Genomic DNA, 22,777 nt, shown 5'->3' with positions numbered 1-22,777 from the left:
TTTACATCTGTCTTACTTTACGCTCCATAAAGCAGTTGACTTCCCTCCTTCCCTTTCGCAGGCTTTCTTATTCCAATCCCCAATCCACAGTTCCTTAATAATAACTAAACCATGACATAAGATTTATTTCAGTCCTGCTAACATCTTCAAATTTCGACAGTTCTCACTTATAGGGACCATAAATTTACTCCATTCTTTTAGGTACTTTGTTTCCTCCTGACTACAAATCCTATGGGTCAGTTTTGCTAATTCCGCATATTTGACCAACTTTGTCTGCCACTCCTTCACAGTTGGTATCTCCTGTGTTTTCCATTTTTGGGCTATCAAAACTCTGGCAGCTGTCATAGAAAAGATACTATTTCAGGGGACCTGGAATATATCTCAAAATATCAGTGCTAAAAGATGCCTTACCCTAGACTGTGAAATCCCAGTCCGCAGCCTTCAACTCTTAGGGAAGCGGCTGCACAAACAGATGGAGGAATCGCACTGGGCGTTGTTCTGAAGAGTACTCCTTTAAAGCAGCTCCTCCAGCTGCTTTAAAAGGAAGTTGTTGATACATAGCAACATAGGCATCTTGGGGTGTGTGTGCCCCCCTTCTCTTAGTAAGGCACTTGCCAAGAGAGATGGGGGAACTCCCCACTTCGCAGACTGTCTCCTTCAAAAGTGCCACTTTAAAAGATTTTTGCACCTGTCCCTCCCGCACATACACAAAAGTTCACCAAGACATGACACATGCATATCAGTAAAATGTGGAGGGAAAGAAGGGAGGTCTTGCTTCTGCTTATCTTTAACTAATAGCTTAACATTTGCCTCAGCGTATCATAGCTGTAAAGCCAGCAGCCTTGCCTTAGTCATTGCAAGGGGAACACAAGTTCCCGCATTTTTCGCTCTATAAGACGCACCAGACCACAAGATGCACCTAGTTTTTGGAGGAGGAAAACAAGAAAAGAAAATACTCTGAATCTCAGAAGCCAGAACAGCAAGAGGGATCACTGCGCAGTGAAAGCAGCAATCCCTCTTGCTGTTCTGGCTTCTGGGATAGCTGCGCAGCCTGCATTCGCTCCATAAGATGCACACACATTTCCCCTTACTTTTTAGAAGGGAAAAAGTGAGTCTTATAGAGCAAAAAATACGGTACCTACAAGTACATCTGCAGGTTATTGGAACAGATAAAAAAAGGTTTCTGAAATAGTAGAAAGTTGTTGAACTCCTTTCGACACACAGCTCCAGACACTGCATTCTTAGATGGATCCAAGTTGTTCATCCCGCCAAACCCAAACCCCAGAGTTGAAAAGTGTTTTTGAAATATGTTTAAAGCATATTTTCTTTTAAAAGGATAAGTTAAGGCATTTGGTGGGTTAGATACGCAATGTCATTACATACTTAAACTATAATCCTCATGTACAAAACAGTTTGTTTCTATGTTTTGGCTTATTTGACCCCTTCTGTATTGATTTGCTTATACCAGTTATATTGCTGAAATCTGAAAATACCTAGTTTGAAATACAAATGTGTCCTGCTTTTAACAACCACCTCAATGTTGTTGTTCTTTCACTCCTATTACACTACAAGCCAGTGTCCTCATCTCTCTCTCTCTCTCTCTCTCTCTCTCTCTCTCTCTCTCTCTCTCTCTCTGCCCCCCTGAATGCTGTAATGGCCGCACCCCTGCTGCTACATGCCAAGGTGTCTAGGTTTTTAGTACAAACTTAGGATACTTTAGTTCAGCCTTTCTCAACCTTGGGTCCCCAGATGTGGTTCGACTACAACTCCCATCATCCCTAGCTAGCAGGCCCAGTGGTAAGGGGTGATGGGAGTTGTAGTCAGCAACGTCTGGGAATTCAAAGGTTGAGAAAGGCAGCCCTAGATCCGCGATGTCACAGAGGGTCTTTGTACCTGAAATATGTGCTCATCCATATCTGAGATACAAGATGCCCTGGACATAAAATTCTGAGTTGACTAAATTCCTCTAAATGGATTCAGATGCCATGGAGAACTTCATTTCCCAGGTTCCTTGGTACCTGGGATACTGCCATAATAGCATGCAAGATGCCAACAAATGGCTATTAGTTATGATGGCTGTATTCTACCTCCACCATTGGAGGCAATATGTTTCTGAATACCATCTGCTAGGGATCACCAATGGGGATCATGGTATGGGGCTCAGGTCTTGAGAGGAGACTTCCTGTGGGCAACTGGTTCAGCTGAACTCCTCTTATGTCCTTATGAATTACAAAACCAATTACACAGACTCATCCTTACACTTTCAAATTTACAATACTGAAATTTTTTTTAAAGCACTTTTAGTGAAATGAAATTAATTGAGCCTGTAAGTTTACAAAATAATTTTAAATTAGAATTGCCACCACATTGACTTCAGCCTTTAGAATTTGCTAGCTCTGAGACCTTGGTGGGACTTCTCTGCTCCTCTGTTTCACCATATATTGGCAAAATACCTGCCTATTGATGGCAAGTATCACATGCCATATTAAACCCTCGTTGTAAACAAACCTATAGTTGAATGTGACTGTACTGGGACAGGCTGCTACAGAGTTCGCACTGCAGCAAAATAAGCCAGAGTCCGGCTTGTCGTGTGTGAAGCCAGGATCATGGCTTGTTTCTCTCCAAACAAATGATAAGTGGAAAGCTAAGAACAAGACCTGAAGTGAAAAAAGCCACAAACCCAGATTCAGACAACACAACAGGCCAAATCTGGCTTGTTTCATCTGCAGCACAGCAGAAGAAGGAGAAGCAGAGTGGAGTGAGAATTTTTGAGCAGCATCAGTATGCTGCAAATTTACATTAAACCATCATTTGTTTTCAGATATGGTTTAATGTGGCCCGTGAAGCTCAATGTTTTCCAGACACCAAGCTCCAAGTAAAACTGAAGGCCATGATGAGAATGTCATGCAAAACTTTAGTACACAAAGAAACGATGCTTTAAGATAAACACACTGATCTCAGAAAATATCTATGCAAATTTCCTCAAAACCACTTATGGCACATATGGAAGGAAATGCAGATTATTTCATTTCCAAACCACTAAGCACAGATTGAATCCACAGCAAAACAAGCCAATCAATACACAACGTAACAAAGAGTCAGATTGTTCTGGTAAGAAACCACGTTCGGCCCAAGTGAGCTATGCTACATTTTTACGATCAGAAAGCTCTCCCTCTTTCTTCCTGTTTTATTTTAAAGTAGAACTGTTAAGCAGTTTGTGATCAATGTGCATTGCATCCTTGAGTTAAAGGTAAAGGTAAAGGGACCCCGACTGTTAAGTCCAGTTGCGGACGACTCTGAGGTTGCTCATCTCACTTTACTGGCCGAGGGAGCTGGCGTTTGTCCGCAGACAGCTTCCGGGTCATGTGGCCAGCATGACTAGGCCGCTTCTGGCGAACCAGAGCAGCGCACGGAAACGGCGTTTACCTTCCCGCCAGAGCAGTATCTATTTATCTTCTTGCACTTCGACGTGCTTTCAAACTGCTAGGTTGGCAGGAGCTGGGACCGAGTCATGGGAGCTCACCCCGTCGAGGGGATTCAAACCGCCAACCTTCTGATCAGCAAGCCCTAGGCTCTGTGGTTTAGACCATGAGTTAGTGACTAGTTATTCACAATCTCTGAATGGTTAAAAAGAAAGAAAATGAACAAAGGAAACAATAACCCACATAACCCTTTTTGTTCTTGAAATCACAAACATGGTGACCTGAAATTGGGGCCACCCTAAAACTTGAACATGTTGGGTCCCTTTTTCTGTTCATTTTCCAGCTCTAGGACATTCGTTTTGAGAGGAGATGACACAATATTCCAAATGTGGCTGGAATATAGGTTCACATAAGAGCACTGTGGGCCTGAAGTTTGTCTTTGCAGATTCTCCAAAAGAAAAAACAAGAAGACTGGCACGCTTCCACATCCTCTTTACCAAACTCGATTATTGGAATGAAAACGCAGGACTGAAATGTTATTTGTCACAATGAGAAACAAACTCATGTCAAACCTGAACTCTGTAGAACCCTAATAGGTCTGCAGTTTAGCATTGCATTATTTAATCTCACCAGTTAGCTTTTTTTAATTTATTTTTTAAGGAATTTGAGAACTATATGTCATGAGCCTCGCAATGTTGTTGGGCCGGGAGTCAGGGCATTACACCCTAATCAACTTTATAGTGAATTATTGTGTTGTACGATATTTAAAAAACTCAGCCAAGTCTAGTGGCGCTCCCTGGTATCCATAGTTAAGACTATACACAGGCAAAAACAAGATTAATAATTTCAGAACTGAACCCAAATAGGGTGGTCACAGTATCTGCCACTGCTGAATAATTACATACCAGTGTCACTAAGTTTGGTAAAGTCCTGAAAGCCTAATTCGGGGGGGGGGGTATATTAATGCACAAGAACAAAAAACACAAATGAAATAGCAGAATCTCTTTTTGGAGGGCTAATTGGTATTTTATCACTGAGAAACTAAAATACTCCACTTTTACATGTCCCTTGGTTCCATACCAGTCAATGTTTTCTGGTAAATCATTAGCCCCCTTCCCAAATTGTTTAGGGTTCCTCATCTCATAGAGGATGACTCTCCATAGGACTTTTGCCAAATATGCAAGGGTAAGAGGGGGTGAAGCCAGGACAGTGCAGGAACCCCAGGGTCAAGGCAGAGGGGCAAGGTTGGATTTAGGTTTGATGAGGCCCTAAGCTACTGAAGGTAATAGGGCCCTTTATATGTCCAGCTGTCCTTTGCCAACAACAAATTGTTGCTGTTTTTTCTGTTGAATATATGCTATATGGTAATTTATGGACCTAATAGGTATCTAAAGTCATTTGCACTTGTTGCCATGCAACTAGTCCATGCAGAATGTAGGCACCCTATTTATAGAAATGAGCAAACCAGTGATATTTTAGGGAGCAGGCTAGCAGGTGCGGCCCATTACTTACATCATAGGAGCCGACACAACACACTGTTGCTGTATGTAGGTTTTATTTTATTTGTTATTTATCTTATATTTTGGAAATGTACATCCAGGTGTGTTTTTTCCTTTAATTTTTTTTTGGGGGGGGGCCCAAAAGAGTGGGGCCCTAAGCTATAGCTTGTTTAGTTTAGACGTAAATCTGGCACTACAGTGGGCCATGTGACATTTGGGGTGGGCCAAGAGGTATGAACCATCTTCCACACACACCCCAAAAAGTGCCTTTCACACAGAGGACTGATGCCTCCACAGGGTCATTCTTCCTGGCAAATCGCTTTCACGACTTTGTCATTTCAAAATGCCTTTGGTATAGGACTCCAAAAATGTATAAGACAAGTAAAAAAATCTGCTGGAAATGTAAGGAAGGAACCTTCTACCATATGTGGTGGTCATGTAAGGTAATAAAAGCATTCTGGGAAATGATCTATAATGAATTGAAAAAAATGTTTAAAATAACCTTTATAAAAAATAAAAAAGAAGCTTTTTTACTAGGAATTGTATGTTCCGACATCCCAAAGGAGCAGAAAAGATTTTTTACATATGTGACAACAGCCACACAGATGCTACTAGCCCAAAGATGGAAAGAAGGCAAAGTCCCTACCAGAGAGGAATGGCAAACTAAGCTGATGGACTATGCCGAAATGGCAAAACTGACCGGAATGCTTAGGAACCAAGAAGACCAAAACTTCAACAAAGAATGGGAAAAAAATTATAATTTATCAAGGAGACCACTGTAAGCAGATGAAAACATTCGCAGGATTTAATAACACTTGTAATGTAGCAAATATCATGGACAATATGGAGAGATGTAAAAAATGGATTATGAAATAATATGCACTTGAAAAGGTTGATAATAGGACCCACGGAGGGGAGAGTGGGAAGTCTGGAGATTCAGGGAAATCTCTAAATATGGATATGTATTTTGTATTGTTATAATTCTACACTTGTAAAATCAAATAATTTTTTTTTCCAAAAAAGCAACAACCTGTTAGAATGTGTGCACACTTGAATTTGAGTTTCTATTCTTCATCACACATGTGCACATTGCAAATTGGACAGCTCATTCATTAGAGCATGAGACTCTTAATCCCAGGGTTGTACATTTGAGCCCTACACTGGGTGAAAGATTCCCTTCTAACACTACAATTCTATGATTTTATGAGCATGGACACCAAGGGACAAGGACATATGCCCACTATTCTACATGCTGTGGTTGGAAATATCCATGTTTACCTAGTATATTTTCTTTACTTATATAAATTTATTTATTTGGTTTTTCAGATTAAAATTTCACAGTCACACGTCTAACATACAACATAAAAACAAGATTCCAAGGAATCTCTTGGACTTTCCTCCTCCTCTTTGTGGGTCCTATTGTCCATCATTTCCTCCTGCATCTTTTATACTAATCCAAATCTTTTATCTCTCCATTGTATCCAAAATTCATCATTAAAGGACAAGTGGCATTCCAATCCTACTAACGATCTTAGCTGTTTACAATGGTTTTTAAGATAAATTATAAAATTTCCTCATTCCTTATTAAAGGAATTATTCATTTTAGCCATTTTGGCATAATCCATCAACTTGATCTGCAATTCTACTCTGGTAGGGACTTTATCTTCTTTCCATCTCTGGTACCTCGTATAATTTCAACCAAGGGCATCTACCTTCATGGTTTTGAAATGCTGAGATCTGACTGAGCTTATGGCTCAGTTGATTCTTCCTTGCTTGCCTCGATGTGAAACATCAGTGCCCTGCTTCCCTGTCCACCCCAACCTTTCGCCGCCACTGAAACAGGAAGCACTGTCGAAAGCATTTTGAGGTGCATTTGCTTCATAATAACCATAACCATATCCACTTCAATATTAGTGGCTCGGTTAAGTTTTAGGAAACAGCAGTTGTGGTTAGTGTTATACAAGACACCCTGAGACAAGGTCAGGCATTGTATAAAGCAGGAGTGAAAAAACTGTGGCCCTCTAGATGTTGACGAACTGCAAATCCCATCATGCCAAATCATTTGCCATGCTGGTTAGGGCTGGCTGGAGTTGGACTCCAATAGCAACTGGAGTGACACAGCCTCCTCAACCTTGGAATAAAGCATGCAGAAAATAAGAGACGTCAGCAAGCTGTTATTTATTGGCTGGGGAAGGGAAGAGAATGGCCGCTCAGATAACAATCCTTGTTGCACTATCATTGCTCCCATGTCCACCTGTGACCCATCAGAGAGTATCCATTCAAAAGTGAGATCCCTGCCCGACCCCCACTGAAACAATCCAGTTCCAGATATCTTTCTGAGAGAAGCTGCACACAGGTTTCATTTGGGCAAAGCAAAAAAAGGAATCAACACGCGTCACTCAAACGTGAAATGCCATTTCCTCCTAATGCCTAATTTTCCACGCAGAGAGACCAGCTGCATTTAACAGCTCCATAAGAAAACATCTCCTGCAATTAGGAAGCCCACCTGAAAATGAATTTCTGGGTTACATAAAACGATGCTGCGTTTTTACCTTTTCTTCCCAGCCTCTCGTGCTGCACGGACTGATTACCTTTTCACCTCGCACAGACACAAAAGGTTTGACCAGGAACTTGCAGACACAGCTTTGGAAAATATTCCAATGTCACTGAGCTAAAAGGCCGCCCGAGTTGACTGAGCTGCAAATTCGCCTCTGGGTGTATCACATGGCTGAGGCTGTTGCCTGCCTCTGTATGATCTGCCTTGTTCTCTGAGAGTTTACCTCTCCAATTCCACCGCCCCCCTTCTCTCTGACTTCCTTTTAAAAGGAAAGGTCTGTGTATTTTTCCCTTTGACATAACCGAACTATGTAACTTAAAGCTTCTCACACTATTAAATTTCAAGGTCTCCAGTTGCTTCTGTGATGCATTGTATTAAACAGAATTTAGGGAAGCCATAAAATCATTAAAAGTGTGGTGTTTATGGATAAATCTACAGGTCAGATTATCTGCTTCTCCCTCTCTCTCACACACACACATACACTCAAAAACTATTTTAGAACATGCTTCAAGAAAAACTCATACTTGAAAATATAACATATACTGATTTTTCCAGCTCTTCTCTTTCACCTCAGAAACACAGTCATCATAGCCACTGATAATAAGTCTTGTACTCCATGAATTTGTCTGATTCTCTTTCAAAGCCAGCCAAATAGTCCAGCTCCCATCAGCATCTACCAGCATGATGGAGGACGCTGGGAGTCATAGCAAACATAGCAAACATCTGGTGGGCACCTGGTAGGGCAAGACTGCTCTGTTCTTACCATATTCCTATTTGCTGTGGGTATAGACCAATTCTGTACCCACCTTCTATACCTATTCTTCTGTCCATTCTCACATATTATTATAAACCTGGTCTCTTGACAGGGAACTTAAAATAAGTAAAATAGGGTTGCCTCTCTTTTTTTGGCCAAAGTTTTTCAGCTATTTTGAAGGAAAATCACCAAAAATGACACTGCCGACACGAGTTGCCCGGACACTGTTTCCGAAGGCCCAAATCTGGCTATGTCCAGGAAATTCCAGGTGTGTGTCAACCCTAACCTGGTAAAGTCATTAAACCAGTGAGTTTTACAGGGCAGTGATATGCATGTATACTCTGACGTTAAGTCCTATTGCATCCAACGTGGCATACTCTCAAGAAAGCAAGTGTGCACAGCATCACAGCCGAAAGCGGCTTCTGTTGTAAGGGCATTGCAAGAACCAACAACGGTGCAACAGGTCACAATGTACAGACAGCAAAACACACACAGTTTCACCACAGTCTCCCTGAGATAATGCTCAAAGCGTTGGGAACTGGAGAGAGCAAGTCTTTTCTTAACAGCATCCCACCTGTCGGCATCTTTCAACGCTATAAGGAAGCAAGACGTGCAGGAGTTAAACCTCCAGGACAAGTGGGGAAAGGTTGCTCCCTCTGAGGTTGTGGCCCCAAACATCCATCACGGCACCATTCGTGAGGTGCCATTTTCACCACAAAAGGCAACACTTTGTGAGGCACAGTCACGTTGGCCAACCTATCTGCCCGCTCTTCCAACACAAATTTCCCATGCCCATTCACACATCCACTGAGCCTCTTTGTAGCTTCTTGGGGAGGAGAAGGAAAAAAACAAACTCGTCTCCACCGCCAAAGCAATCTGGGCAGTGCCCTCTCACAAAACGGTCCTTCCATTTTGCCCAAAACACTGAACACAGCCACCATGTTGGAAAACACCACTGCCACAATCGGCAACGCAATAAGCTGCTACAGGTTTTGCACACTTCCTGGAAACACTGGACACGGGCAATTCTTTGCAGAGGGGGGAAAAACAACACCACTGATATTCTTCTACGAGACCATAAAAAGGAGGAGGAAATCCTCACGCTACACAGGATATTCCTCACAGACGCAAGCAATTATCAATCCAATCACTACCGTTCAATCTATATACCTCAATTATGGCCTGGATTTCTTATTAGTATCAAAGCTCATTACCTCAGTAATTTGGCACTCTGAAAGCTCTTCAAGGGAAAGGAAGGAGGAAAGGGACCCTGGTATTCTGGAGAGCGTTGGTTTTGTTTCAAAGGATATTTACTGAAATGCATGAAACCACAGCCGAGCTGTTCTGATTAAAGCTCCCATTCCCAAGTACCACTAAACAGAAACAAATGCTACTCTTAGCTTTCATTCCACAATAATGCTTCAGCCTCGATTATACTAATGGGCTGAAAACACTTATCCTCCCCCTGCACCCAAATTATATATATATATATATATATATATATATATATATATATATATGTCAGAGGTTTACAAAATGCCCTTTAGCACCAATGATGGAATGGACACAGGGATGCACGTAAGACGGTTGCCTGGACAGAGTTAGACTATTGCCTTATCTAACATAACATTAGCTACAATGATTAGCAGAAGTTCTCCTGAGACAGCCCTGAAACTTAATAAAGTTCCTGTCAGTCAATGTAGACAATACTGGGGAGACTGCCCTAAGGCAGTTTCCAGCATTCCTATGTTACTGCACATTGTACAAACTCTTAAAAAAAATATTTATGTGGTTTTTCAGATTAAAATTTTACAATCACATATCCAACAAGACAAGATTCCAAGGACTCTCCTGGACTTTCCCCCTCCCCCTTTGTTGGTCCTATTGTTAATCACTTCCTCCTGCATCTTTTATTGTAATCCAGATCTTTTACATTTCCATTGCGTCCAAAATTCACCATTAAACTACAAGTGTTATTCCAATCCTACTAACAATTTTAGTTGTTTACAATGGTTTTTAAAATTATAAAATTTCCCCATTCTTATTAAAGTTTTGGTCTTCCTGATTTCTGATTCTTCCAGTCATTTTAGCCATTTCGGCATAATCCATCAACTTGATCTGCCATTCTTCTCTGGTAAGGATTTTATATTCTTACCATCTATGGGCAAACTCTTGCACGTTGGACAAACTCAAACTCCATTACGCAAAAAAGGAAAACAGGGGAGAAAAACCCAGGAGAATGCAAGCAATCAACTGGGTCCCCAGGCCTTTAAATTACCCTTTAACCTTTTTATAATGCTATTCTGAACATCGTATAATTTAGTCCCTGCTTAATTCTTATTGTTTTTGCTAACATGGCTGGGGTTTCTTAACCTGACATTACTGTGACAGGGCTGAAGTTGCTTTTGTTGCAGTTAACCTGCGAGTGTGTGTGTGAGAGAGTAATGTTTATATACTGCTATATCATGAAAATATATCACAGCAGTTTACAACAATACAGAAACATAAAACCAAACAATAACATTAGAGAAAGTTAGAAATGACTTAAATAGAAAAAGGAATTAAAACAAACCATCAACAGGACATGGGGGCGGGTATTCTTAATTGCCTGCATAGGCCTGGAAGAATAGTTTTCCTTTTTTTCCCCCAGCAGGCATTTAAAAGTTGGCACTGAATCTCTAGTGGCAGGGTGTTCCACAGGACTGGGCCTATGACACTAAAGGCTCAGTTTCTCACTGTTGTCAAATGAGCCTCACCAACTCGGAGAACAACCAAAGATGCTCCTGCAGATGATCTAAGTGATCAAGCTGGAATATAAGGGTTCAGGCAGTCCCTGAGGTATCATTTTATTTATGAACAGTCTGTATCTTCTTGTGTTTGAATGCTTTGCTTCTGTTGTATTGCATTGCTGCCTACAAGCTTCTGGCATGGAATGGCAAATAAGCAAACAATCAGGACAAATTTAAAAGCATCCTTTTGAATCTCGCAGGGAAAGAATATTAGGTTTAAGGAGAGAAGGGCAACATCTAGCAGACTGTTTAAAAAGCTCGAAGCCAGAAATGCTTGAAAAGTCGGGTCTTTGTGAAGTCCCAGACAAAATGACCAGATTTGCACTGCTGAGACTAACATATGCCTCTCAGTCCTAACTCAGGTTGTTGTGATGAAGTTCTCAGCAGATGAAACATACTTTAAAAAAAGAAGAAGTAGTCATATAGCTGAAACAAAAGAAGCCATTTCAGGGTTGGTGATATGACAGAAAAATGTTCCCCATCAAATCAGCATAGCCTTGCAAAAGGCACATTAAATTTGTCTGACATTAGTTTTAGGGTTTGTTTGTTTTTAAAAAATGCACGCACCCTGAATTATTATTTTTTTGCGGTTGCCTATTATATAGGATAGGGAGGTGGGTGGTGCTGTGGGTTAAACCACAGAGCCTAGGACTTGCCGATCCGAAGGTCGGCGGTTCAAATCCCCGCGATGGGGTGAGCTCCCATTGCTCGGCCCCTGCTCCTGCCAACCTAGCAGTTCAAAAGCACGTCAAAGTGCAAGTAGATAAATAGGTACCGCCCCGGCGGGAAGGTAAACAGCGTTTCCGTGCGCTGCTCTGGTTCGCCAGAAGCGGCTTAGTCATGCTGGCCACATGACCCGGAAGCTGTACGCCGGCTCCCTCGGCCAATAAAGTGAGATGAGCGCCGCAACCCCAGAGTCGGCCATGACTGGACCTAATGGTCAGGGGTCCTTTACATTATATAGGATATCTGATGCTACAATCCACCCTCCGACCATAGATGGGGAACCTTTGGTATGTAGACCTAATAAGCCATGCCAGGTCCCCCCCCAATTTGGAATACAAGGCCATTTTGGCCAAGCCATGCCCACCTGGTCTGCTCACCTGACGCTGTATATGACAGGGAAGGCCAGGTAAAGAGAAAGGCTGTGGGGTTGCAGGCACTGTTGGCCAGCAGACTGGCAGCACCTGCAAAGTCCTGTGCAAGGCTCTGCACACACTAACTACAGTGGTACCTCTGGTTAAGAACTTAATTCGTTCCGGAGGTCCGTTCTTAACCTGAAACTGTTCTTAACCTGAGGTACCACTTTAGCTAATGGGGCTTCCCGCTGCCACTGCGCCGCCACCGCCACACGATTTCTGTTCTCATCCTGAAGCAAAGTTCTTAACCCGAGGTACTATTTCTGGGTTAGCGGAGTTTGTAACCTGAAGCATATGTAACCCAATCTACCATTGTACTTTGAAAGCACCAACTACCAACTGGGCATCAGCACATGGTGCAGTGCACGGCACTTTGCAAGCCTTCGTCATCAGCTGATTGTCAGGGTTTTTGCGTACTGCACTGTGCACAAACAGTTCACCTGATGCCATTGTGACATTAGGTGATTGACAGGTGGACATATATATGTCCTGCAGAGGATAGGACAGTTAAGTTTGCAGTCCACCACCCAAATCCAATTTCCCGCCCCTGTCCTACAGTGGATTATTTTAATAATAATATTAATAATAATAATAATAATAATAATAATAATAATAATAATAATACAGCTTAATGCATAAACGGAATGGAACTATGTATAAGACCGTATGAAAGAGCAAATGATATATACGTGTGTCAGGCATATGGAAGGCATCTTCAAGTCCTTGCAGTTTGTATCATTACAACACTACATAGGAGTAGAAATTAATCTAACGGTGTTCCTAACCTTAGAGTAGCTCGCTCAACCTATTAAAGAAGTCACATCAGAAAAAAAGCCCCATCTGTATTTCTCTTTTAGATATGAGAGCAAAATTGAGTTCCAAAATCTGCAGTGCCACCAATTCATTAGCAATCTGTCATTCTATTTTATTTTATTTTCAGACTTAAGTTTGGAACATTGTGCATGCCGAGTTTGCTGCACTTCTAAACTGCACATCTTACCAACAAGCATTAGTACACATATTCATTCATTAAACCACAGCATAAAATCATGGAATCCTCATACTTTCGTGCAATCACACTTTTTCACACTACATCGCATCAACGGACATTCGTAACCCGCAAGTGGTGGCGGAGGTAAGGATGCAAAGTGAAAAGTCAGAAGTTGTGCGGGTACATATTCCAATATTAATTTCAGACATTCTCGTATTTAAACCAGAAATCAGGTAAAAGGGTGGAGAAAACCTATGCGGTAATGATGGAAGAAATGTGCATATTTGCTTCTGACATCTAACCTGTGATGATTTTATGCATAATACCGCTCGTGCATATCGGACAGATAAAAAAAGAGAATGCTAAAGTACAGGTTGAACAAACACAAACCCCTGTGTTGCAAAATGTGACAATCTACAAAAAACGCAAATGCAACAAGCTGGCTAATAACGGTTAGTAAATATATAATCGGCATGATGTCATTCAAAATATACGAATAAGCCACTTCAAAACAATATATATATCATACAACACATCTCACAAAATATACGCCGGCGGTTTGGTGCTCCTCGCTATTCATTGGTTGTTTCAATCTTTGTTTGACTCTGATACATATAACAACTTGCAGTTACTTGTACATTTTGTGAAATGTGTTGTATGATATATATATTGTTTTGAAGTGGCTTATTCGTATATTTTGAATGACATCGTACCAATTATATATTTACTCACAGTTATTAGCCAGTGTGTTGCATTTGCATTTTTGTAGAAAGTACAGGTTGAGACATAGTAAATACATACAGAACCCACTCCTGGCCGTGATGCCTACAAAACTCACATGCTCCACAAAACCTTCTGGTATCTTTAGGTACACCACTTACAGTAAAATTCTATGCATTCCTCCTCTGAAGCAACTCGCATAGAGTTCAACTGGAGATACCAGGTAAATGTGTAGAACAGGATTTGGGTTTGGAAATGATATACAATGAATTGAAAAGGATGTTCAAAATTACTTTTGTAAAAAAAAAAAAAAAAAACAAAACAAACCCAACCCAGAAGCTTTTCTTTTGGGAATTATAGGGACAAAACTACCTAAATTGTATAGAAATGTATTGATGTATGCCTTTACAGCAGCAAGAATGCTACTTGCCATAAAGTGGAAAGAAGCAGAAGTCCCAGCAAAGGAAGAATGGATACAAAAACTTGTGGAATATGCAGAAATGGCGAAACTTACCAAAAGAATAAGAAATCAAGATTACAAACTTTTTATAAAAGAACGGAAATGGTTTATTGAATATTTACGGATAAATTGCAAACTGATAAAAACATTAGCAAGATTATTGTAATAACCTGCAGCTTCATAAATGTATATAGTTAAAGCAGACAATTAAATGAGCAAATTAAATGAATTTGGATATGCAGAAGATATTGAAAAATAAATTTAAGGAACCGCAAAAAGAGGGGGAAAGGAAGTCAAACTTTGAAATGTTAAATTGTTTGTAAAACTAATGAAATGTATAAACTTGAAAAGTATAAAAAAGAACCCTTTTTAAAAAAAAATGTGTACAACAGTATTCCCCAACCTGGTGCCCTCCAACTGTTTTGGGACTACAACTTCCATCAGCCCTAGCCAACATGGCGAATGGATAGGCATAATGGGAACTGTAGTCCATCTGGTGGGCACTAGGCTGGGGAGGCTGGTTTGCACCATGATGACTACTCCTTGTTTTTACTTTGTCCAGCCCACATCTTTGACTCCCTGAAAACTCAACTGTACCACAGCTGAGGCCTGAGAGAGCAAATAGGTTTTTCATCCTCCATGCAGATACTCTTTATATTTAAAAAAAAAAATAATTGATACTATTTGAAAAACTCAAACATAGTAATTAGAGCAAAAGCAGAGGCATGGTGTAAATTTGATTTGGAACCAAGTTAATAGAACTGATATCCCTGGGTAAAAGGTGTACTGTTTAATATACCAGGATCTGGAGATAATGAGTTCACGAAATTAAGCATTTCTAAGAGTACCCACTAAAAATAGAAATTTAGCACAGAAACCTCTACGAGTAGCCTGCAGTTTGTTTGTTTAGCGGAGCCCCATAACAGAGTCAAAAAGATACAGAAAACGGACCGCGTTACTCCTATTTATCTAAAGCCAGTCAACTACCAACACCAGACAGTCTGCTAAGGGACTGAGAGCAGGTAGCAGAAAGCAGTACAAGAGCCAGAATCAGCTTCTGCTCAGGACACCTGCAAAACAGATGATCTTTTGCCCGATGCTGGAGCCAAATGCAGCATGTACAATTATTATTAATACATCAGTATTAATATGCATGGGCACTTGGCAGAACAACAACAAAAAGCCCGGTAAACTTCCCCATCCCCAAGGAGCTGGCAATCTCAAGTCCAAGCCATCAGTGGAGAGCATGCCTGGGCAAGAAGTGCAGGGAAATGCTATTCTTAAACTCTACAGCAGAACCTTCACTTCTCAATGTACTTAGCATTCCTAGTCAGGATCTTAGCCTTTCAAAAAAACCAAAGACTCCTGCCTGCTCTGTTAAGTTCTACAAGGTGCTGGATGCAAACAGCAAAAGCATTAACGTATGTTTGTCTTTAAAAAATACAGTGGTACCTCGGTTTACAAACTTAATCCATTCCAGTAGTCTGTTCTTAAACTGAAACCGTTCTTAAACCGAGGCACACTTTCCCTAATGAGGCCTCCCACTGCCAGTGCCCTTCCACCATTCGGCTTCCATTTTTAGACCGAGGTAAAGTTCGCAAACCCGGGCCACTACTTCCGGTTTTGTGGAGTTCGTAAACCGAATACTTCGTGAACAGGGCTGTTCTTAAACTGAGGTACCACTGTATATGCCATTTGAATTAAAGATTACATAGCCTACTGCCCCCTTTTGTAACATGCAAATGAACGAATGAAAACCATAAACAGTAAGCTCAATAAAACAAAGATGGAAGGTTTCATCAAATCCGAATTAGCTCTTGCCTGAAGAATCAAAAGATATTGAGCCGCAAAATTCATTGACTGGGACCCATGGAATATGCTCATCATCTATAACTCTCAGTCTGGATTTTAAATTGGGGGTTCTGGTAGCAAAATATTACTGGAGTTTAACAGGTTTCAGATATTGAAGAGCTTTTACTCTATCAAGATAAATAGATTAGCATTTTAGGGGATTGATGATGGTTGAATCAATGACATACATACACCAGATTTACAATACCTATTTATAATCTCTTTGTTAATTTCTTATTATTATTCAGCATTCTATATATTGTTGTTATTGGTCGATTTAGATAACTGAGTAACAAAAAAACAATAAAAAAACCCCACCCTCTTCAACATACTTTGCCAAGAGCATCTGTAATAAGTTTATACAAGATCAAAGTGTCTAGGAAGTGCAGCACACAAAGGACAACACTGCATTTTGTAATTAAGTTGTATTTTCTGTATCCTGAAATTCTGATCAGCTGGTTCACTGCTCGAACGGCAAGTTTGTAAACTGGAATAAAGTTGAGTGACTCAGTGCCTACTATAAGCATGGGCCAATGGTATCTAACAGTATGGGAAACAGCCTTATTAGAAAAACTAACCCATAAACTGAAACTGACATGGGGACAAATAGAAGAATATGTCTTCACCCCGGTATGGTTCTCCTTTATCACATACATAGCCCAACAAGAATCCACCGACAGCGTACAAATCAATTTGGCTAACCTGATCCAAAAATACACACACACCCCATGCACACACAAAAACAAATCCCAAAGACAACCAACCACAACTTAGGCCACCTGTCTTAAAGGTAAAGGGACCCCTGACCATTAGGTCCAGTCGTGGCCGACTCTGGGGTTGCAGCGCTTGTCTCACTTTACTGGCTGAGGGAGCCGGAGTACAGCTTCCAGGTCATGTGGCCAGCATGACTAAGCCGCTTCTGGCGAACCAGAGCAGCACACGGAAACGCCGTTTACCTTCCCGCCAGAGTGGTACCTATTTATCTACTTGCACTTTGACATGCTTTCAAACTGTTAGGTTGGCAGGAGCAGGGACCGAGCAACAGGAGCTCACCCCGTCGCGGGGATTTGAACCGCCGACCTTCTGATTGGCAACTCCTAGGCTCTGTGGTTTAACCCACAGTGCCACCCATGTCCCTGTCTTACCACCAAGGAAATACAACAAGCAAATAGTAAGAGAATCCATACAAGTGACACTGACACAAAACCCCACACATCATCTTCATCATCATCATCATCATCATCATCATCATCATCATCATATTTTATTTATATCCTGCCCTCCCCAGCTGAAGCCGGGCTCAGAGCAGCTAACAACATACACTAAGTAGAAGCATAGAAGCATAACCACCCCACTCCACCCACCACTCCCTCCTCCCCCTTTTTTCTTCCTAATCTAACACTGTATGCAACACCAATGCCTCACAACAAATGAAACTGATCTGTAGAAAACACAAGTTGAAAAAAGAGACAATGCATGTATTTTTGTAAACTAAGAAATCTGTAATAAAAATATTTTTTTTAAAAAAGGGGGGGAGCTAGCCTTCACCGTAAGAAGTGGCAAAACCTGCAGCATGAACCACACCGATATGTTCCGTGAAGAACAAAAGATTTCAACAGCCTTCACAAACTGTGCATTTGAATAGACCCTAAAGATGGTAAAAGAAGCAGATTACCACTGGAGACTCTTCCAAACAAGGCACTTTAATTATGCCACAGTATACCATTGTGATCATTCATCCAGTTGACATCACTGTTCTCACTTTCTCCAGTGAATAACTGTGACTGTAAGCTGCTCTTTAGGACTGCAAAGGACAGATTTAGAGACTCAGTTCCCACTATCTAGCATACTTGATTCTTAAACTGTGCTTTGAAGCAACTTAAAATACCCCAAGAATTGCTGAGCCCTTCACTTTGAGGTCCGCCTCCCCTTTCAATTTATAATAAAGGCTGCCTTAAAAAAAAAAATCAAAACATATTTAAGAATGGCCCTGTCAGTGTGGAAAATTGTTTCCTTTTCAAGAAAGTCTGGTGCAAACATTTCAAAGCTCAAACCCATCAAAGATAGCCAGACGGTCAACTAAAGTACATAGGAAAAGAAAATGAAAAAAGAAAAGCTCAGTGGTGAGTTCACTGTATGTCTAGTCATAACCAATCATATGTAAGTTCATGATGATCAGGTTATTTGTCTTGTCATTCATAGTATATATTTTCTGGGGCTTTAATTCCTTTTCAGAACTGAGATGCAACTGAACTGCTGAAAAGCAAGAAATATCAAATATCCTGTTCATGAACAGAAATCTCAAGTCCTTAACATGATTATATCCTCCCTCATATAAGCAAATTCCCTGCATGCAGAAAAGTATCAAATCAGGCATATAGCTCAGGTGCAATATGCTAGTTTTCTACGTTTGTAGGAAACGTTTTGTATGGGCAAAAATATGGGCATCCCCAGCTGAAATAGTAAAATATAGACTGGTCACCAGAGGGTGAATTTGAACTAGTTGACTGCCCCACAGAAGCAGACTGGCAAGCTCACAGCTGGAAGGCACTCAAGCAAACACCCCTATATTTAGGAGCACAAATAGGATGACCCCATTTTCACTGGAGAAATGTTGTAGGGGATGGAATAGGATGCCCCTATTTTCACCCGAGAAATGTCGGAGGGGACGAGAAAGGTTTTTGCGCCTTGCACAGTCTTGGCGATTCAAGAAAGACCTTCTGTGATTTCTAGTTGTGAATTTGGCAAAGGTCCATATATATTTTCCTAGATATCTGCCAGGGACTGGGCAGAGAAGGAATGGTGGAGACTGCCTCCCCATTCTGACATCTCCAGAGAGGAGGAAGAGGAAGACAGTATAGATTTACAACAGGGGTTTGAGGGAGGTCGCAGCTCAGAGGCAGATGAAGGGAAGGGCTGGGAAATCATGGAAGAGCCAGAACAACACCCAGCTGACACGTTGTCATTAGAAAGCATCCCAGACCCTCCATCTCCCAGAACCCGGGCAAGCCTTAAAAGTAGGAGAGCAAAGAGCTTAAAGACAGAGGGCATGTAGCAGCACCCATAAGAGAGATGAATGAGGAAGTGGGAAAGACAGGGGGGTAGAGATTCACTTGGGACAACCCCATTATCCAAGAGGCTGGGTTCTATAGCCTCTCTCTGTGATAAATGAAATAATAAGAATTTTTCCTTGTCTTTACACTTTCCTGGGCATCTGGCTGGGAGCCGCTGACAACATCCTGACAATATCACAGTCCAAGGATCTAGTCCAGTTACTCACCCTGTCAATATAGAGCGAGCACTGGGATTGCACCCCCTGATGCAATTCAAAAAGGGGGAGGCGATGGCAGAGATGGACTGCAATGTACAGATTTGTGTGCAAGTACACTCATCCCAAATACATGTGGTGGAGTGCGCCCACAAGCCCTCTGCTCCTTCATAGCTTGGCTTGTTTGTGAACTGACTCCCATTTCTGCCAAAGCTGGTTTGAGGACTTTGAGTGTTCTACTCCACAGAACAATTCCATAGCCCCGCTCTTAATGCACAACTGACCTTAATCTTTGAACCCTGCAGCGTACGGAAAGCTAAAAAGTAGAAAATGCTGAGCTGCAGAGCCAGAGTTGGAATGAAGCTCCACTTAAGGGAATTCTGCCATCACAAGAGGATTGGACTTGATTATTCTTAAGTCTGACGTGACAGATGGTCTATCTCGAAGGAAGGCGATCCCGTAACAGCCCAGCAGCACCACGTGCAGCGCAAAACTACTCGGAAGAAAGTCTCATCCAATTCAATGTTGCATTCTGAGCAAAACTTTATGAGATGGCAGTTTTCACTGGTAAGCATTTATTTGACAACAATATTCAAGGATATCTTCAGCCAACGTTGCTTCATTTAAAACAACTTATGGCAACAAAACTATTTAAATTTGGCATTCAGCGTGCCAATTAGTAACTGTTAAAGGGTTGTTCTTTTCAGACGGAACTCACCAGAACTCAGATCTGGCACCTCTCAGGCGGGCGCCATTGCCATGATAAAAGAACAAGGGAGGTGTTCATGGTGAATCCTGGCACCCCTTTTTCTATATAAATAACACTGATTAATAGTATCAAAAGGGACACGGGTGGGGCTGTGGGTTAAACCACAGAGCCTAGGACTTGCCGATCGGAAGGTCGGCGGTTCAAATCCCCACGACGGGGTGAGCTCCCGTTGCTCGGTCCCTGCTCCTGCCAACCTAGCAGTTTGAAAGCATGTCAAAGTGCAAGTAAATGAATAGGTACCACTCCGGCGGGAAGGTAAACATCATTTCTGTGCGCTGCTCTGGTTTGCCAGAAGCAGCTTAGTCATGAGCCGGAAGCTGTACGCCGGCTCCCTCGGCCAGTAAAGCAAGATGAGCGCCGCAACCCCAGAGTCGGCCACGACTGGACCTAATGGTCAGGGGTCCCTTTACCTTTATTAATATCAAATCGCAGCCAAATTTTATCGTAAGAGCAATATTATTCACATTAATAATCTCAAGGGTAGAAACCATGGTTTCACTACATGGGAGCTCAATCTTGAGTTCAAAACTCATGGAAAGAGCTCATCCAGCCTTGACCTAACCCTGTCGCTTTCCCCCAGGAAAACCCCATCTTTAACGCTGAATCAGAGCAAGCATTAATTGGGTTTTATCTGGATTGAGGTTTGCTTCCATTTATCACTAAAGAGCAGGTTTACCTGGGGAAAGCAGTACGGCAAGGGCAAAACCACAGGGATCTGTGCCTAGAAAGCCCAGGACAAGCAGAAAACGACTCATAGAATCCTAGAATCTTAAGAGTTGGAAGGGACCCATAGGGTCATCTAGTCCAACCCCCAGCAACGGAGGAATCTCAACTAAAGCATCCATGACAGATGGCCATCCAACCTCTGTTTCAAAACCTCCAAGGAAGGAGAGTCCACCACCTCCTATGGAAGTCTGTTCCACTGCTGAACAGCTCTTACTGTCAGAAAGTTTTTCGGAATGTTTAGTCGGAATCTCCTTTCTTGCAACTTGAAGCCATTGGTTCGAGTGCTACCTTCCAGAGCAGGAGAAAACAAGCATGCTCCCTCCTCCACGTGACAGCCCTTAAGATATTTGAAGATGGCTATCATATCTCCTCTCTGTCTCCTCTTTTCCAGGCTAAACATAGCCAGCTCCTTCGAGCGCTCCTCATAAGGCTTAGTTTCCAGACCCTTGATCATCTTGGCTGCTCTCCTCTGTACACATTCCGCCTTGTCAACATCCTTCTTAAATTGGGGTGCCCATAACTGGACACAATATTTGCTGGACAAAGGACAACCAGAAATGTAGACACACCCTAAGACTGTGGTGTCCAAACTTTTTTCAAAGAGGGCTAGATTTGATGAATTGAAGGGCTGTAGGGACCAACCAAAGTTGTTGACCTTTTTTTAGGATTGAAGTTCTTGAGCTTTTTTTTAGAATTTTATTCCAAGAAATAAACTGCCACAGGGGCCAGATTAAACCGACCGGTGGGCCGCATTAAGGCATGCCTGCCCTAAGATGCAAATACGCAAGGTGGTAATAGAACAGTTCTAACCTAATACGAATAGGTCTATTCGTCTACTGCTCTATGCATTGAAACCCTTTACTCTAACCAGCGGTTCTCAAACTGTGGGTCCCCAGACGTTGTTGGACTACAACTCCCATCACCCCTAGCTAGCAAGGCCAGAGCTCAGGGATGATGGGAGTTGTAGTCCAACAACATCTGGGGACCCACAGGTTGAGAACCGCTGCCTGTTCTTTCTGTAACCAAATACTGTGAATAATCTTTGCTGATGACATTAAGTTTTCTGGGGAATGAGGGGGTGTGGGGGTCACTGGGTGCTGCGGGGCAAGGGGGACTAGTGTTTTTGAGTTATGAATTTACAGTATGATTTCAATCTACAGTGGTACCTCTGGTTAAGTACTTAATTACTTCCGGAGGTCCATTCTTAACCTGAAACTGTTCTTAACCTGAAGCACCACTTTAGCTAATGGGGCCTCCTGCTGCCGCCGCACCGCCGGAGCATGATTTCTGTTCTCATCCTGAAGCAAAGTTCTTAACCTGAAGCACTATTTCTGGGTTAGCGGAGTCTGTAACCTGAAGCGTATGTAACCTGAAGCGTATGTAACCTGAGGTACCACTGTATTTTTTTGTGCCTGTTCTGAAACTCAATAAAAAATATATGTTCAAAAAACCTCACTGTAAGAAAGAGTGAGATGAATTCTGAACTGTTTAGCTCTCCCATGGATCACTGTGGTAGCTTTCATTACCATAATTGAGAGCATATTTTATTCTGACCTTTGTAAAAGCTCTCATTTCCCAAACGTGATGGATACTGAATTGCTTTTTCTGAACAAATAACCATCATTTCCTATGGGAAAGCTGCCAATTATACATCGGAGGAAAAGGCTGTCTCAGATAACATATAGACATTCGGAAAGTGAGCACAGTTTTGACAATTCTAACCTTGAAGTCAAGTATCAATAAACTGTACTTCCACTTAAACGAAATAAATAAATATATATATGGCTTTCGGTTTAAATTTTGTAACCATTTCTTAATCTGTCCTGCTAAAA

The 22,777-nt window shown here is 41.7% G+C and overlaps 1 protein-coding gene across 16 annotated transcripts in view; it reads right to left on the bottom strand.

Moving 5' to 3' along the window:
* Positions 1-22,777, bottom strand: part of PLCB4 (phospholipase C beta 4) — a 219,254-nt gene that overhangs the window by 157,004 nt on the left and 39,473 nt on the right. For 3 of the 16 annotated variants that reach the window (XM_083606832.1, XM_083606838.1, XM_083606837.1), the window contains exon 1: positions 412-669. The exons of 12 other annotated variants lie outside the window; for them this stretch is intronic. The gene's annotated coding sequence lies outside the window, so the exon portion shown is untranslated. Of the gene's footprint in view, positions 1-411; positions 670-7,473; positions 7,714-22,777 lie in introns of those variants that run through there. One more of the 16 variants, XM_083606841.1, reaches the window with a different exon arrangement.

This window comes from Podarcis filfolensis, assembly GCF_964270895.1.
Source record: "Podarcis filfolensis genome assembly, chromosome: 3".
In the NCBI taxonomy this organism is placed as follows: domain Eukaryota; kingdom Metazoa; phylum Chordata; class Lepidosauria; order Squamata; family Lacertidae; genus Podarcis; species Podarcis filfolensis.
Note: the sequence above shows the minus strand (reverse complement) of the source record. Positions and strands in the feature narration are given on the sequence as shown.